Source organism: Eptesicus fuscus, chromosome 8 (assembly GCF_027574615.1).
Source record: "Eptesicus fuscus isolate TK198812 chromosome 8, DD_ASM_mEF_20220401, whole genome shotgun sequence".
NCBI lineage: Eukaryota > Metazoa > Chordata > Mammalia > Chiroptera > Vespertilionidae > Eptesicus > Eptesicus fuscus.
Genome location: NC_072480.1, coordinates 33181928 through 33196033, shown reverse-complemented (window position 1 = coordinate 33196033; position 14106 = coordinate 33181928).

Sequence of the window (14106 nt, the reverse complement as noted above, 5' to 3'; positions counted from 1 at the left end):
TTAGTATTTTCCTCCCAAATTTAATGTAAATAAGTAGGTTTGGTGAATCTTAAAGTTAGGATTGCAAAGTGAAGACAGTAGAATCCCAATATTTGAAACAGCCATTTAAAAGGAGGATGTCATCAATGTTTCATGAACTTTTGAAAATTATTCTTCCAAATTAAAGTTAATAAATGAATTGTTTGATGTTATATTTTCTTATTTTGCACTTTATTCACAAAAACAAATAAATAGAAATATTTTTCGAATACTGCCCATTCCGGCAACCATATGACCATAGTAAAAAGATTATCCCATTCAAAATTCAGAATTTACAGAGTGTGGAAGAGGGAGCAAGAATAGGAAAAAAATTCTGCTAGGTGGATTTTGATCAGGATTATCTTGTATTAAATAATTATTCGTAATCCACTGGATATCCTGGGATACCTGAAAAGAAAGCAATCCTGGGATTCCTGCACAGAATGAACTGCAAATGAAGGAGCACACTGAGAACCATCTCAGCCTTTTGTCTTTCTATGTTCCATTTTATCTTCCTCACTCAAGACACTGGGGCTGTAGTCATACCCGCTCTCTCATCACTCCTATGAACACTATTAAGGGTGAACTAGAGAAATAGAGTTGGAATGAATGTGCAAATAATTTTATTTCAAAAATTCAGGATTATCTCACAAAATCCTCTTTTATTACTTCTAATATTAACTAGCAAAAATATGTTATAGAAAACAAAAATGTTTACCCAAGGATGTTAGTATTTAAAAGTATATCATGCAATTAATACATGTCAGCATCAATAAATTGACCTTTTAAGGAAAAAATATATATAGTCTAGTGGTCACTGTGTTCCTTTATATTTACTATTTTTAAAAAATTATGTATAATAGTTAACATGGAAACTTGATTCATTATATTCAATTTTATTGACAAGGTAGGCATTTGGGGGAAAACATTGGAACTTTGCTTTCTCCCCCTTTCTAAACGACGTATGTTTATTTGATAACTAATTTATCATCTAATTCCTGGTGTTAACATTAATTACTTAAATTGAACTTCAAATAAATGAAATTAGATGTTTTTATAGTAAGTATCATATTGAATTAAAATATTATATTCACTATTGACAAAATCCCATTCAGAGTAGAATTCACCATCTAAATCAGATCCTAACACATAGAAGAACAATTTAAGTAATATAGGAAAGCTTATAAGAGATGTTTCCAGCTGAGATATTTCAAGTGCGCCTGGTACAGAAGCTGGAATCTGATTTAATCACAAATCTATAATATATTGGTTCACATTTTATAGTATATAAAATAATTTGGGGGTAGTGCTTATTTTATTTATTTATTTATTTATTTATTTATTTATTTATTTATTTATTTTTAAGTCCTCACCCTTAGACATTTTTCCATTGATTTAAAAAAAGTGTTTAATGTTGAAAGTATTACATATGTCCCCCTTTCTTCCCCATTGACCTCTTCTAGCCCACCCCGCACCCTTGCCCTAGGCCTTCACCACACTATTGTCTGTGTCCATGGGTCATGCATATACGCATACAAGTTCTTTGGTTGATCTGTTCCCACCCATGCCTTTCCTCTGGGATTCCATAGTCTTTTCCATGCTTTTATGTCTCTTAATCTATTTTGTTCATCAGTTTATTTGGTTCATTAGATTCCACATACGAGTGAAATCATGTGATACCTGTCTTTCTCTGACTGGCTTATTTCACTTAGCATGATGCTTCCCAGTGCCTCCATGCTGTTTAAATAGTCAAGGGTAGTGACCAAACTTTAGGTAACTGAAAACTTGGAATAAATATAAGAAGACTAAAGATATGAGCCCTAGTCCTAACTTCTAGGAATAAATTTTAAATTACTAGAAATCACCACCTGATTTAAAGAAATAGTTATTTTCTAAGAAAATTTTGCTTTGCTCCAAAACTATCAGTCTACTTTATATTTATCTTATTATTGGCTGCCACAGGAAACATAGAGCACACCTATCTGCAATAGATACTTCAGGCATAATTGGATGCAGGCCAAAGAAAAAATCTGTTTGCACCCCATCCGGGAACAGCTAGAGGACCATTTATTGCTGAGGATCCTTCTTTATGCAGTGTCAATGGTCAGTACATAAATGGACAAGAGCAACACACTCAAAAATGAGCTGTATGTTGTCTCCAAAGTCCAAAGAGATTCATCTTATACTACTTTTTTATTACTTCATTCATTTTGCAGGGAATAAACTAACATGCCCCTAACCTTGCAAAACAGACATTTCAGTAGCATGGGGAGACCTTCAAATTTTCATTAGTGATGTGGGTCAATATTTTGAAAATCTTCAAGTATTAATTATGTATAGAATGGGGAGTGTTGATAAAGTCCCAAGCAAAGTTATTATAATTTTGAATGAAGGTACTCCTCTATTCCTGCCATGGGAATGCAAACTGCTTCTGTTTTTTTCAAGTTATATTCATAGAGACAAATAATTTATAAAATTATTGTTTTTTCAACAGATATTAGGGTTGTGTTGATTTGTTCCATCAAAGAGTCTTTATATGAAACATCAACTGCAATTGGAATTGCTGCCTAATTCAATTTACAACAATCCACTATAATTTTTCAATATACATCTGCCTTACTCAAAATCAAAATGTGTAATTAAGTGAGAGTGTAACAGAGATCTCTTACCGTGGCTTCTTTTATACAGTAAGACACCAGTATGTGCTGCTATTCCTGCAGGTCTTTGGTTTATTGCTTTGATAGTAAAATTATATCCAAAATTTCCCCTGGCATTTCTAATCAAAATCCCTTACCAGCAAAAATTTAATGATTTAGCACATAAGGTTGAGGAAATCCTCAACAATGTAAAGTACAATGTACACAAAAATTTATTATTTCAATTAAAGAGCCATAGAAAATTTATTCACTTTTTCAACATCTTTATAATAAAATTTCAGGTGAATGGAACAGAAAATATGGAAGGAGATACATTAATAAAAATTATTAAAAAAAATTCTAGTCAGATAATAGTCATAAATATTTTACTTGAAAAGGCCAACAGATTGCCAAGCAGGTTAAAAGCATAGTAAGGGGGATATGTTTTCTAAAATATCACAATATGTAACATAAAAGAAGACTTAAAAATCATCCAGCAAGAGAAAGTGGTTTGGTTACAAAAGAGCAAATATTAGATGTCCATTAAACTTACATTTGTATTATTGTAAAACAGAAGATAATTAAGCTTCTTAAATTTCCAAAAAATTATTTCGGATCTCAAATTTTATATCTAGTTCAAATATAAATCTGGTGTAAGTGAATCTGGTATAAGAGAGAGATACATAATTTTTTAGATACTCCATTATTCACACATTCTTCTGATTAAAAAAAGAACAATAACAACACAATTTGGAACTTTCCTGCAATCACTATGGCTTAAGATATTGCATATCTCAAATTTTTAAAAAATGTTTCACATGCAGATATAAACTTTAAAAAAGTCGTCCACCATATTGCTGTTCGTGTTTTTATTTTACTTTATTGTTGTTCCTCTTTTTCCAGTTGCCTTAAGATAAGTTATAATACTGTTGAGATTCCATTTTGAATCCTATTAATTTCATGCCATAAGTAGTGGTAGGTCTGAGTATTAATACTATGTATTCTTAACTTCTCACAGTTTTCCTTTACATAATAGAATATCACTTCATATATCATGTAAGAAGCTTGCCACAGTATAACTTATTTGACTCCTACCCATCTTTTGTAATAAATGCTATCATATAATTTATTTATAAAATTATAAATTCTACATTGCAGTGTTATTATTTTCCTCTATCAACTATCATTTAAATATTTTTTTATATTTAAAGAATACTTTAAATGCTTACTTGCTTCATTGTTTTTCATTCCTTCTAAAGATCTATTTCTTTAGAAGTGTAACTACCCTGCAAAACTTTGCAGGTAAAAATATAGTTTCTCTATGAAGTTTTCCTTAATTGGTACAAGTACTATTAAGATTCACAGGCAGATCTACTCATAATAACTAAATTGTGTTTCTTCCGAAATGTACTTCTTTTGTGTCTTGTATCCAGACTCACTTTTCTTGGTTCCAGTAACAAATTTAACCAGGTAGTGAAGATAATTTTTTAATTTATTGACTTATTCTTATTGAGTATTTCTAACTGTTTTGTTTCTCAGCCAAGTCTGATTCCATTTTGTAAATGAAAGTAATTTTGTTTTCTTTTTAGTGGCAACATTGGGAGACTGGTTTTGCTTATGTTTTCTGACCAAATGGGCGTTTTCAGGTGACAGACAACACTGGTGGTATCTTTCTATTTATCCCTTGTGTTTTCTCCTGTTGAGGATTCAGTTATCTCTTGATTTTTAGGAAAAAAAATTCTAACCATTCTCTTTGACAATAGATCATGATAATATGATTTTGAAAATAGACAACAAACCTGTAATGCAAGGATGACAAACTGCTCATATTACATATTAAATCATTAATTATGGATTATCTGATTATTGGATACAAATCTTAAGGTTTGTATTGTTTGCACATTCTGTGAATTGGGATCACTAAAAAGAAAAGGTCACTTGAATAGAAATCAGTTCTTGCTTCAAGGAACACCTTAAGGAGATTTTTCATCTCTGCCTGATCATTCATACCAAAACTGATGCAGCTGATTGTTGAATTTTGTTTGAAATACAGCAAATTGTTTGTGTTTTTATTTGACCAGTGGCTAAAATTAAAAAATTAAGGCTACTGGTTCTCTATGTTTCTTTGTGGTGAATTTGTGTACAACTAATTTTTAAAGCTTTTTTCCTCTCCAAAAGAAAATATTTAGCTTTTCCAACAGTTTGCTTCCAATTGTAGTCCTTTTAATGCTATTACTGGCTTTTTAAAAAGCTTTTGAAGATTAATTGGTCATGTAAATCTTTCCTTTGTGTACAATTATAGCGTTATCTAATTGGAACAGATCTATTATAAAAGGTGTGAAATGTATACAAAGTTTTAAAGATTGACAATATTATTGCATGATTTAGAGAACAGAAAGCTCTAACTCTTAAAAAAAAAGGCTTTTCTTGTGAGAAAATTGTATAAATGAGTCTGAATTAATGTCAGAATCAAATGCACATGATATGAAAGAGTTCTGGCTTGTGAAGTGCTCATTCCCTGCCTTAGATATCAGAAGGGTTCCAATTGCATGTTTTTTCCTCATTTCTTTTGGGGAAAGAAACACACAACACAAGAAAGCCCCACGGAAATGCATAATATCTAGGCAAGATGCTTTCAATAATTCTGTGTCTCCAAAACAATGTTAACCTTTATTTTGATCCGTAATCTCTAGACTAATGCTTTAGCAAACAACACAAAAGAAACAGGGATATATATCCTTTGACCATGAGCCTCTTATCCTGAATTCCCTGGCATTTTAACTAATATGGTGCCATATATATGATTACACTTCTTCCCCTCACCTTATATAATCTCCATCACAAACATGTTTTCAGTAATGCACTATGATATCAAAGAAATCCTGAGATTGAGGGGAGAATTCAGTGTGGCCCAGGAAGAACTTGGCTGCAGAACTCCATGGCTGTCTTCTGGGAGGTTATTTTTCAAATATTTCTTACAAAGTGGAGTATACCAGTATAAGAGGAATTATTGGGCTTTGAAGATCAGTGGGTCTTTTTGTAACATGAACCAAAGGCTGTCACAGAATTAACCTATGCAGGAAATAATTTAATATTGGCAAACAGAGCTCATTTCATTTGTAGTATATCCCACATTCTAGAATTTTCAGATTGAAAACTCACTGTAGAGTTCTGCATGTTCCTCTGGCCTCAATCTTTCATTAAAATTGGGAGCTAAATTCAGAAGCTTGAGCAGTCATAGATTTGATTCATTTGATAAGACCATTGGTGGTGTTTTATTTTTTTATCTGGCAATATATAATGGCTGTCTTTCTTTTTTTATGGTATTAGCAGTCACTGATGCTCAGATGTAGGTCCTTTAATTCATTAACCATAGAGATTGACAAATTTGATAACATCCTTCCTGTTAGATTTGGACACTAGGGATTTTTTTTGCTACTGGGTTAGTAATTAAAAGTTCTTAATTTTTATCCCTAAATCTCAAAAAAATCATACAGTAAGAATTTTGTAAAGAAATAAAATTTTGATAAATAAGTTTTACACATTTGAACATCAATTCAACATAGAACCTGAATACCTCTACTTTTAATAGAGTTCCTGATTACATTTATTTAATTATATTTTACATTAATTGAGAGAAAAAGTGGGCTACATAGTAATGTCTTATACTGTGTTCTTATTAAATAGTAATTTCTTAAATAATTTTTAGCAACTCTCTCATAACTCAGAGATATTTATGAGTTTTATTTATTCTAAACTATACTCATTTGTTGAGGTAGGAGTAGATAACAGTTTTAAAAGTTATATATTTAATGCTAAGCCTGTTTGCTGGATTTAGAAAATAAATGCTTTTTCAATAATATAAATATGGTCAAAAGTTGTAATTCATTCAAATACTATAGAAATGACAAAGGTATTGATTCATTTTAATCAATGTAGTGGTTAAGGATAGAATAATAGCCATGATGTTTTATTGTGTACATAATTTGGTTTAAAAAGTGTTTTTAAGGAGGTTCCAGTCAAGTTAGTGGTGTAAGTAAATGCAGTACTCGAATCGTCCCACAATCACATCAAAATTACAACTAAAATACAGAATAATCATCATTCCAAAACTGCCTGAAATCTAGCTGACCAGAATTCCTACAACTAAGGATATAAAGAAGATACATGGAGACTGGTAGTGATGGAAGAGGCACAGAAAATGCTGGCCCCACACCCACCTGTGGCAGATAAAATTGGGTTGGATGTGTAGATACCCCTTCAGTAGCGAGGGGTCCTAACCCCACACAGAAACCCCAGCCTGCAGTGCCTGTAAGAGAAGTCCCCATAACTTCTGGCTGTAAAGACCAGTGCGGATTATGGCTGAGTGAGATGGAGGCTACTGGCATCCCAGGCATTCTTAAAGGGTCCACACATGTGTGTACTCTGACTCAGTTGCTCTAAACTAGAGCACTGGAGCACCAGCTCAAAAGGCACGAGGGACATATGAGGAGGAACTGAATATTTTAGCATCAGGGCCACTTGGAGGAGCAGCTTTCTCTCAGACAGAAGTGCTGGCAGAGGCCTTTGTTTTTTGTCTGGATCCTCCCTGCATGGAGCTAGTAGGCAGGCAGCATATTTGAGTCTCCATCAACCTAGCTAAAACAGTTTGCCCAGCCCGGGTCATTCCCTGTGATACTGTCCTATTTAATTTCCTGGCAAACCCAAGCCATTTCCAGTGACTTTTTCACACAAATGGCCTGTCTTGGCTAATGCTCTGGGCTTTCCTAAAATCTCTCAAACAAGCAGCATCTGGCCTTGGCCTGCCTTGTATCTCTAACTAAAAGGGCCTAAGTCTGGCATTAGCAATAGCTGGCCTTGGTTTGCAGCTTGGCCTTGCCTGACAACTTCCAAGCCCAGCACAAGTAAAAGCCATCTGCAAATCACTTTGTAGCTCATGCTAGGTGCCCCCAGGCATGACACAGGTGGCAGCTAACCTTGATTTACACATCCCTGGAGACTCCAGAATCAGCACATTTGGTGGACAGCCTCAGACCACATGAAAGCATCATCTAGCCACCTTCATAAACAACATCTACAAGGGATAGACTCAGCAGGCACCAGGGGCCCACTGAAGTAAGTCTTGCTCTGTGGGCTCAGCTCTTGCACAGAAGGTCCTCTGTGGCAGTTTCAGGAAATCTTGCAGTCCATCAGCGTGGGTATAAATCTTTCCCACTGATGTGTCAACAGCAATCAAGGATCAACAATAGAAAGGTGCACAAAGCCCACATGGTGGGCACATCTGGAGTGCCCAGTCAGCTGATTTGGGAGGCTGTGCCATTGAACTTTATAAGACAACTGCTACATAAGGACACTCTACCAAGCCTGAGAGACATAGTATCTCTAGCTAATACATAGAAACAAACACAGGGAGGCAGCCAAAATGAGGAAACAAAGAGACATGTCTCAATTAAAGACTAGAACAAAACTCCAGAAAAAGAACTAAACAAAATGGAGACAAGCAATCTATCAGATGCAGAGTTCAAAGCACTGGCTATAATAATGCTCAATGAACTTAGGGGAAGGGTAAATGAACTTAGTGAGAACTTCAACAAAGAGATAAAAAAAATATATATATATATATATAAATGGAGCCTAGGGGGTGGCGGGTGTGAGGTAGAGGAGATCAATGAGAAAAAAAGGGGGGGGGATCTGTAATACTTTCAACAATAAACATGAATTTTTTAAAAATGGACATAGAAAACATTTACAAAGCCAGTCACAAATGAAAAATACATTAACTAAAATGAAGAATACACTACAGGGTCAACAGTGAAGTAGATGAAGCATAGGATCAAATCAGAGGTTTGAAAGATAAGGAACCAGGAAGCACCCAATCAGAACAACAACAAATACACACACAAAAAGAATCCCCCAAAAGAGAGTTTTATGAGGAGCCTCTGTGACAACTTCCAGCATACCACATTTGCATCCTGGGGTTGCCAAAAGGAGAAGAGAGAGAGCAAGGAATTGAAAACCTATTTGAAAAAAGAATGATGGAAAGCCTTCCTAAACTGGTGAAGGAAATAGACATACAAGTCCAGAAAGTACAGGAAGACCCAAATAAGATGAACCCAAAGACACATAATAATTAAAATGCCAAAGGCTAAAGGCAAAAAGTTGATATTAAAAGCAGCAAAATACAGTTAGTTACCTACAAGGGAGCTCCCATAAGACTTCAGCTGATTTCTCAATAGAAACATTTCAGACCAGAAAGGGGCTAGATGAAAAAGTTGAAGGGATTAAGAAGTACAAGTTGGTAGTTACAGAATAGTAACAGGCATATAAAGTACAGCATAAGAAATATAGTCAATAATATTCTAATAACTAGGAATGGTTTCAGATGGGTATAAGATTTATTGGGATGATTACTTAATAAGTTATATAATGTGTAATCACTGGGTTGTGCACCTGAAACTAATATAATATTGTATCTCAACTGTAATTTAATTTTTTTTTTATTATGTAAAGTTGAAAAAATTAGAGACTAACCTACATAAACATTTTAAACAAAATAAATAAAAACTGGTATTCATATTTACTTGGATTTAAATTGATAACATCAATATAGTTGTGTCAAATTTACCTTTTAGTTCACTCAATTTTGTGAGTTTTTTTAATTAAAACTCAAAATCACTTGTATTAAAGAAGAGAAATTTTAATATAGTCATGCAGTTGTTATGAAAAAATATTCTGCAAATATTGAAAGACCAAGAGGATTAAGAAATTTTAAGTGAGATAAAAATAATAAATAAAAATAAAAAAGGTGCATTAAGACACAATGAAAATGGAAAGTTCAGGAAAATTGTTACATTATGAACAGAAGAGAGTAATCTTGAGCATGTAAAAAAAAATTGTAATTTTGGTGACAGTGAAAAATTAGAGGTAGATATACATAATTTATGGGAATTTCATTATGGATGGGTTGTAATGACTGCAAAGTCATTGTCTAGCTCTTCATAACATAAATATGGTAAGAAAGGCAATGGGAGCAGAATAGATACCTTGACATGTAGGAAGTGGCAAATGTATATACTTCTTTAAAAAGCAAATTGTCAAAATGTAAATGAATGCAGCAAACAAGCAAAATGTTGATAAGGGAATTAAGTGGTATCTCTTAAAGAATCTAAATTGTGGGTATATAAACCAGAAAATGAAAGAGTAAATGGAAGGAAGACCAGAAAAATGGTGACAAATTGTAGTCAGCCCAATAACAGGCATTTTAGCAAACCCTTGAGTGATGATCATTAGACATAGAAGGTGGGATAATAACTACCATATTTTCCAGCGTATAAGATGACTTTTTAACCCAGGAAAATCTTCTATACGCCCAGTCGTCTTATACGCAGGAAAATACGGTACTTTACTTTGTACTTCTCTCTCTCTCTCTCTCTCTCTCTCTCTCTCTCTCTCTCTCTCTCTCTTTATTTTCCCCTACTTATACAAAAATACATTCATGTTAAAAAATGCTGGTATGCAGTGACCCTGTAAATGGTGAAATTGCTGTGACTTGCTTCAAAATAGATTGGCTACAACTCAGTGGTAATTTAATAAATGGTTTTAAAAAACATTGTGTAGTTTCAAGAAGTGTCCACTCTGCTTCCCAAAAGAAACTTATCTTTTCAAACATACATAAAGCCTATAAATGCTTTTATGGATAATACTATTAGGAAATTGTTTTTCAACTGACATGATTTTCAAGGTTTAGTACACATTTTAAATAACTTAAATACCAGGTCTATACATATTTTCTTACTAAAAAACTGCTATCTACATACCTTAAATTCCCATGATTTTGTTTTCTTATTATATCTTAAGCTGAATAAATTTTTCTTTAAATTCTACTAAATAGCTAAAATCAAATGACAAAAATGCTTGGAATATTTTTAATTCTAACGAAACTGATTATAGGATTTAATGGTTTATGTCAAGCTTATGTCTCAAAAAGAGACCATAATAGTGATAGCTAATGTATATTTGCTTTGTGCTATTCAAGTAGTTTTATTTTTTCAACAGCTTTATCTATAATAATAAAAGCATAATATGCTAATTAGACCAGACAGCCGAATGATCTTCAGACGTCATTCCGGACATCCTTTTGGGCTAAGCCATGATGGCGGGGGCCAAGGCAGAGGTGGTTATGGGTGATCAGGCAGGCAGGTGAGTAGTTAGAAATGATCAGGCAGGCAGGTAGAGTGGTTAGGGGCGATCAGGCAGGCAGGCAGAGGTGGTTAGGGATGATCAGGCAGGCAGGCAGGCAAGCGGTTAGGAGCCAGTGGTCCAGGATTGTGAGAGGGTGCAAGGCCAGACTGAGGGATTCCCCCCTCCTCATGCACAAATTTCATTCACCAGGCCTCTAGTTGAGATATAATTCACACACCATAAAATTCACTCATTTGAAGTGTGCAATACTATGGTTTTTAACATATTCATAGATATGTGCAACTGCCACTAAGTCAATTATAGAATATTTTTATCACCAAATAAGAAAATCCATAGCATTTAGCTACCATATCTCTATTCTTCCATTCCCTGACATTCTAAGAAACTACTAATTTACTTTCTTCTGTATAGCTTTGCCTATACTGGATATTTTATATAAATTAAACCATATAATATGTGGGTTTTTCGTGACTAGTTTCTGTTACTTAGTATAATGTTTTTAAGATTCAATCATATTATAATATGCTCCACACTTCGTTTCTTTTTATAATCAAATAATATTTCATGAATAAATAAAATACAACATTTTATTTATTCATCCACATCCATTTACTGATTGACATTGGAACTGTTTCCACATTTTGGTTATTATTTACAACTAGAGGCCTGGTGCATGGATTCTTTCACATTGAAAGGTAATTAATTAGAAGGTGGCTTGTGTTAGAAAGTGTTAATAAAAATTAACAACCTTTTGTGTGGAAAGTTTTATTTCTTTTGAGTATACACCTAGAAGTGGAGTTGATGGGTCGGGTCATATGGCAACTCAATATTCAATTTTTTCAGGAACTGTCAGAAAGTTAACCAAAGTGTCTGTACCATTTTACATTCCCACCAGACTATTGATTTGTATCCTGCTATAGTCATTTCCAGTGTTATTGTGGCTCTACAATCTCATCAGCTCTTATTTTCATCTGGCTCTTTGATTTTAGCCATTTAAGTAGGTGTTTACTAATTCATTTCACTTTTGTTTTGAATTCCTTTGGTGATAAAATACTTTGAGTGTCTTTCCATTGGCTTAATATCTATTTGTATATCTTCTCTGGAGAAACCTTTATCAGATTCTTTGGCCATTTTTTAATTGGATTATTGGTCTTTTTATCAATAAGTTGTAAGTGTTCTTCATATAGTATAAGTAAAAAAATCTTTATGAAATATATATTTGAAAATATATTCTTCCATTAAATGGGTTATTTTACTTCCTTAATTATGAAGTTTTAATTCAATTTTTAAAACTTTTGAAGTTCAATTTTTTAAATGATTTTTTTCTTTTATTTCCCATACTTTTGATGTATATCTAAGAATCTATTTGAAAAACTGAGGTCATGCATGTTTTCTTCTGATTTTTTATAATTTTATCTCACATGGAAGTCTATGATCCATTTGAGTTATTTTTATATATAAAAAATGAGTTATTTTTATATATAAAAAATGAAGTTCAACTTCATTTTTTGTGTGTGGGTTATTTATTTGTTCAAACATCATTTGTTAAAAAAATGATTAACTATTCTTTCCCTGATAGCACCCCTATTCAATGGCACCCAGTAGATTATGGCCACATTGTCTATTACTGGATTCTCAGTTTTATTCTATTGATCTATATATCTACCCTTACACCGTACCATACCACCTTAATTATTTTTGTTTTTTAGTAAGTTCTCAAATCAGGAGGTTTTAATTTGGTCTTCTTTTTGAAGACTGTTTTGGTAATTCTGGGTTACTTACAAATTTATATGAATATTAAATTGTAAGTTTCTATAAAGAAGTCAGCTGGAATGCTGATAGAGTTTGAATCTGTGGCTCAGTTTGTCAAGTATAGCCATCTTAACAACATTAAATCTTCTGATAAATGATCATGATGTTTCCCACTAATTTAGATTTTCAATTTTGTTCAGTGTTTTATAATGTTAACAGTGTGTTTTACATTTATATTCTTAAGTACTTTATCTGTGATACTATTATAAATGGAATTGTTCTCTTAATTTTATTTTTAGGACATTCATTGCAATATTTGTACATACAATTTATTTACATTTACATTATACTGAACTTATATATTAGTTCTAATATACTAGAGGCCTGATGCAGGAAATTTGTGCAAGTAAAGGCGTTTCTTCCCCTGGCTGCCATCACCAGCTTCCCTCTGGCTGCTGGCACCTGGGACCTGGGCTTCTCTCCAGCCACCAGCACTGGGACCAGGGCTTCCCTCACAGAAGGAGGCCCCTCCCACCCACTGCAGCCCGCCAGTTGGTGGCCTGGGCCTTTCTCTTTGGGACAATCATGAAGCCCCCTGATTGATTGTCCCACTGGCCGATAGCCTGGGCCTCCCTCTGCAGGGCGATCATGGGACAATGGCCAGGCCCCCAACCAATCGCATCACACCCGCCTTGGCTGGCCTGGCACCAGTGGTGTCAGCATGGTCCCGGATGGTCGTCCGGATGGTCATTCCGCTGTTCAGCCATTTGGTCAATATGCATATTATTCTTTTATTATATAGGATAGTTCTAATATATTAGTTCTAATATATCTTGCTGAACGTATTTATTAGTTCTAATAGTTTAAAATTTTCCATACAAGATTATGTCATCTGCAAGTAAAGCCAGCTTTACCTTTTTTAATTTTTCTCAACCTACTTTGTATATATATTTTTCTTGATTTTTTTCCCTTGGTAGAGCTTCCAGCAAATGCTGAGTAGAAGCTATATGAGCAGACATCCTTGCCTTGTTCCTAATATTAGCAGGGAAGCATATACTGTTGCACCATTAACATGATATTAGTTATGTGTATTTTGTAGATGTCCTTTATGGAGTTGAGGAAATTCTCTTTTATTCCCAGTTTGCTGAATGTTTTTAGTAAAAGGCGAAAGATTTATGCCATCTGAAGAGAAACCAGAGTATTTGCTGAATGTTTTTATTTGAAGTTGAATTAAATTTTGTCATATGCTTTTTCTGCATCTATTGAGATCATGTGTTTTTTCGTTTTTGTTCTATTGATATGGTATATTCAATTACTTTGTTTTGTATGTTGACCAAACTTGTATTCCTGGAAGAAATTCTACTTGATTATAGTGTATATTTATTTATATATTGCTAGATTGTATTTGATAGTATTTTTTGAGTATTTTTGCATCCGTATTCATAAGAGTTATTTGTGTGCAGTTTTTGTGTGTGTGATGTGCTTATTGGGTTTTTGT